The sequence below is a fragment of the Nicotiana tabacum genome, chromosome 1 (genome assembly GCF_000715075.1).
Source record: "Nicotiana tabacum cultivar K326 chromosome 1, ASM71507v2, whole genome shotgun sequence".
NCBI classification, from domain to species: Eukaryota; Viridiplantae; Streptophyta; class Magnoliopsida; order Solanales; family Solanaceae; genus Nicotiana; species Nicotiana tabacum.
Window position 1 is genome coordinate 217,138,099 of NC_134080.1, and position 5,552 is coordinate 217,143,650.

The 5,552-nt window shown below is 37.9% G+C and overlaps 1 pseudogene; it reads right to left on the bottom strand.

The window, feature by feature from the left end:
* Nucleotides 1–383: 383 nt before the first annotated feature.
* Nucleotides 384–5,108, bottom strand: LOC107780778 (phospholipase D beta 1-like; annotated as a pseudogene).
* Nucleotides 5,109–5,552: the final 444 nt, after the last annotated feature.

Consider the following 5,552-nt stretch of genomic DNA (forward strand, 5'->3'; position numbering starts at 1 on the left):
CAGATCCCAATATGACATACTCATCATCCACAATCATGCCTTTAGAATGAACATATATCATAAATCTTTTGTATTTTCTACTCACATCATATTAAAACCATGTGATTAGCAACGGTGAAGTATGCTAGCTAGAGTCTAGGCAGAGAGTTTGACAACAAATACAGGAGAAAACTAAAAGGCAAAGCTCCTAATACTAGGTGGTTTATGAAGACTTATCCTTCAAAGAAAAGCATAAGCAAAGGTTCCATCTTGCGATGATTCGTTTAGGCAAGAAGAGATGAGCAAAGTAAAGAAAAAAGAGAGAATTCCAAAAATAGATTGAATTTTGGGATTGTTTGGGTTCTTTTTTCAGAGAAGGGACGTAACAGGGAAGTACCTGGGGAGTGTTAGCAACACCGGCATTCTCATTTTCCCCTTCATCGGCCTCACGGACAGAAGAAGTTCAAATAATCTTATGGCGAGAAAGCAACCTCGAGTCCAACCTCCACTAAACACTTGTAAATAGTCTCATACATCATTTGCATTGTCTTATGCTGCACAAATTATTACAATTAGCAAAAAAAGGTTGATTACTTGCTAAGCTAGAAACTTCATATTCCACAATATTTTGGTCACAGTCTAATAATGTTAGAAGATGTAGCATGGTGACTGCATCTCGATTCTTCGTAATCAACTTAGCAATTTAGGTAGTTTTAACCTGCCAAAAAAGAATTCTCTGTGTAGCAGCGCCAGTTGGATCACTCTCTGGCCACATTGGGATGACAATATATGCTGCAAACCTTTGATGTGCTCAAATCTTTTCGCAAATTTTAAGTGCAATTTCCATTGGAATCAGATTATTGGCACCTGCATAAAACAGAATGCTCAGGTATCTGAAATGCTAATGCGACACAAGAATGAGGAAGCCTTTAAAGTATTATGTCATTCTTCCATGATATGTTAAATGTCGAAAGGCAAGATCAGTTAATCAAACAAAGATGCAAATATGGTTGGAATGGTAGGATATCAAACCTATACGCAGATGGGCTTACCTACAAGAATTGACATTTATCTTAGATCTACTTATTCATCATAAGGTGACATTTCATTACAGTGCTTTACATAGAGAAAGAACAATTTTTTACCAACATCATTATATTGACTCCAATTGTATGAGGAACCAATGAAGTACTGATTTTCAATGTAAATGAAGTGTTGCGCACGAATGGCTTTCACATATATATGTTGTGTGGATGCTCATGTCAATAAGTACATTTTTCCCACATACCAGGCTCTGCAAGATAAAAAAACACAAAATTAGAATAACTGTAAATAAAATATGTGACACCCCTTTTCCAGCTATCTTTGTCACCTTCATTATAGCTTCTTTAGGATCCTTGGGAAAGCCTTTGACTGAATTTGAGTCAATAAAGCGCAAGATCTGTGTAGGAAAGGAAAGAAAACACATCTATAAGACCAATGCTAACCTTCCAATTAAATCTCTAAAGCTGTTGATAGCAAGTTATTAACTTACCTATATCAGGATCAGTGCTGCTGCTCGTAGATGAAGTCTCAGAAATACCAAGAATTTCAGCCATTCTTTCTATTCGGAGCAAAGAATCATCATATTTCTTCGACTTTCTGATACCCTGGGGCTTCGAAGCCTTCAACCAGCATTCCTTGAAATTGGTCAGAACATCATATGCTGTTGGACCACCGACTTTACAGTTCAAGTCATGCCATATATGGTTCTCTTGGACAACCAGTAGTACTTCCCTGTTAAATCAATTCAGATGGATTACTGTCTAAGAAACACAAAAAGATGCTATTTATTTGTAAGATAGAAAGGGAATTGTTAGGACAAGAATTTCTTTTCCATCTGTAAACAAACACAACTATAAGATGCACTATTAGGCCTGAACATATGATTTTAGACATCACGATTGTGATTGTAAAGCTTCGTGTAGGAGGGACAAATGACAGCAACCTGCTCTTAGACTAATTTATAGCAGCTCATATTTTTGTAATAAACAACAACAATGACCCAGTGAAATTCCACTAGTGGGGTCTGGGGAGGGTAATGTGTACGCAGACCTTACCCCTACCCCGAAGGAGTAGAGATGTTGTTTTCGAAAGACCCTTGGCTCAAGAAGACAGAAAGACAAAAGAAAACAATCTTAGTAACACCACCGAAATAATATGAAACAAATATGACAAATAGAAACAAAAATCAAGAAGAATGATACAAAGCAAGGTAAAAGCAAAATAGTATCCCTATTAAACTAGTCTCACAAAGTTATGGTATAAGACAAGACTCAACTATCTCCTAACCTATAACCCTAATACTCGACCTCCACATGTTCCTATCAAGTGTCATGTCCTCGGAAATCTGAAGCCTCGCCATATCTTGCCTAATCACCTCCCCCCAATACTTCTTAGACCGCCCTCTACCTCTTCTCGTGCCCTCCATAATCAGACGTTCGCACCTCCTTACCGGAGCATCTGGGCTTCTCCTCTAAACATGCCCGAATCATCTGAGTCTTGCTTCCCGCATCTTGTCATCAATGGGAGCCACGCATACCTTCTCCCGAATAACATCATTCCTAATCTTATCCATCCTAGTATGCCCACTCATCCACCTCAACATCCTCATTTCTGCTACCTTCATCCTCTGAATATGTGATTTCTTAACCGGCCAACACTCATCCCCATACATCATGGACGACCTAACCACCGCTTTATAGAACTTACCTTTGAGTATCAGTGGCACTCTCTTGTCGCACAATACTCCAGATGTTAATCTCCACTTCATCCATCCTACCCCAATACAGTGTGTAACATCCTCGTCGATATCCCCTCCCTCCGGATAACCGACCCAAGATACTTGAAGCTGCCTCTACTCGGGATGACCTGTGATTCAAGCCTCACATCCCCGCCCATTTCCTTCTACTCATCACTGAACTTATACTCCAGGTATTCCGTCTTTATCCTGCTAAGCTTGAAACCTTTAGATTCAAGAGACTGTCTCCAAACCTCCAGCCTCTCGTTAACACCGGTTCGCGACTCATCAATCAGAACTATTTTGTAATGAACAAATAAATATTTTAAGTGACAAACTGTTATTCACTGCTAAGTATCCTTCTGTAAGAAAGGAGGAAAAATGGCGTTCACATACATATCATAAGTGGTGGAAAGTCGAGAACCAAAGGAACAATTCCTTTATCAGTATATTCAAAAAACAGCTAAGTGATAGCAAGGATATGAAGTTACTGTATAAGTGGGATTATGATAGTCATCTGAGTGCATTGTCTGCAATGTTCTAAATATAGGATGTTCTGGAGTATCATATCGCCTATCGCACAAGTCCAGTCCTCCCACAAATGCTATGATCTTTCTCCGATTGTTTCCAGCATCAGCATCCACTATCACAGTTTTCTGATGATGTGTATAAATCACTCCAACTTCCCGAGTACCAATTTATAAGTCATTAATCTTCTGGAAATTTCATCTAACGTATTTAGATTTAGTAGTATCTGGCAGAACGCCACCAGGATATAAATTTTGTATACTAAAGAAAAGTCCTAAAGAACTGAGGATTTTCCCAAAATGCCACAAATTATGCTAAAACAGATGCAGTACATTGTCAAAATGAGTATCAAAAGTAACAATATAACTATCATACCCTCTGCTTAGCCCAGCTATGATATTTTCCTGCCACACGAGGACAAAGCAACACTTGCACAGATGAATGCTTGAAAAAGCGACGGGTCTCTTCATCGTGGGTTTGCATTACTCCGTCCTGGATGTTTCAAACTAAAATCATTAAAAACTAAAGCTACATTAAGTTGACAAAAGAACATCAACCCAAATGCCGCCAAGTTCACATGAAAATAAAAAAGATCAAAGAGGCCTAATATATTAACAACAACAACAACAAACCCAGTATAATCCCACAAGTAGGGTTTTGGGAGGGTAGTGTGTATATAGACTTTAATTACTTCTATCTTGTGAAGGTAGAGAGGTTGTTTCTAATAGACCCTCGCTTGCCTAATATATTATCATAATTAAATAAATGCTAAAAAGGTACATCATTAGTTCATCCCATTGGAATGAATACAACAACAACAATAACAACAGCGACCCAGTGAAATCTCACTAGTGAGGTCTGGGGAGGGTAGTGTGTACGCAGACCTTATCCATACTGCGAAAGAGTAGAGAGGCTGTTTCTAAAAGACCCTCGGCTCAAGAAGACAAAAAGACAAATGCATCATCCTTAGATATGATAGAATTCCAAGCAATCTTGCAAAATTGATGAATGGATTCATTCCAGCTGTATTAGATGATGCAACAAATTTTACTAACTATCAACCATAAACTCATTCTTCTTTGTAGTTTAAATTACCTGTCAATTTACTACATCAAAGTGCCTATTATATGTGAATGTGAATACACAGATATGTACTTCTAAGACTCTGTATCATCATCTGAAAAGAAAAGGGGTAACTGAAGAAATCTATATCAGACAATCAAAAAATTCCTTGGTACCAACAACCTAAGACATAGATTCATTCGAGTCCCCCGAAGATTCTTGAATATGCAATTACAACACTTAAAAGAGTGTTAGGAGTTCATCACAAATACATTGATTTACCGTTTTATAGCCAAGGATTCTGCTTCTTGAAGTGGGGTCATCCCACACGAGAAGCAACACTCTCACTCCTTTTTGTAATTTTGACTTCAGATTTTCCCCAAGAGAGCTAGTTCTACAGAATCATGATCTCTAACTAGTCTCACTTTATGCCACACTGACCATCAAGTAATATAAATCAATCGTCGAGCTTGGCATATTGCATCAAATATGTGACGGTGTGCATCTCATTCGAATGGTTTGGTAGCCAACAAATGGTATCAGAGCCAAGGTTCTGTCTGAGTATACTCTATGGTTGCAGCACAGTCTGAACTTCCACATCAGAAAAGAATTACTTTGGTCTCCTAATAAATAGTATTTGTATTTGTGATAAACGATGGTAATCAACACTAGTAGAATAGTTACTTTGAATGACACAAATTATGTCATTTGGAAGGGCAAAATGGAAGATTTGCTTTATGTCAAGAATTTTCACCAACATGCCTTCACCACTATAAAGCCTATTAATAAATCAGATGAAGAGTGGAATTTGTTACACATACAGGTTTCCGGCTTTATTAGACAATGAGTTTACGATAATGTTTTGAACTATATTTTTTGGGGAGACACATGCTCGGACCCTATGAGAATACCTTGAAAGTTTGTATGCTCGGAAAACTGATAAAGCAGATGTTGGATTTAAAATACCATGATGGTTCCGCGATGACAGATCATCTGAATAATTTTCAAGGGATCATGAACCAGTTATCTGCTATAGGCATTAAATTTGATGAAGAAATTCAAGGTTTGTTTCTACTTGGTTCCCTAACAGATTCTTGGGAAGTTCTTAGAACTTCATTATTAAATTCTGCTCCGGATGGTGTGATCTCTATGGATCTTGCCAAAAGCAACCTTTTAAATTAAGAGATGAGAAGAAAATCTCAGG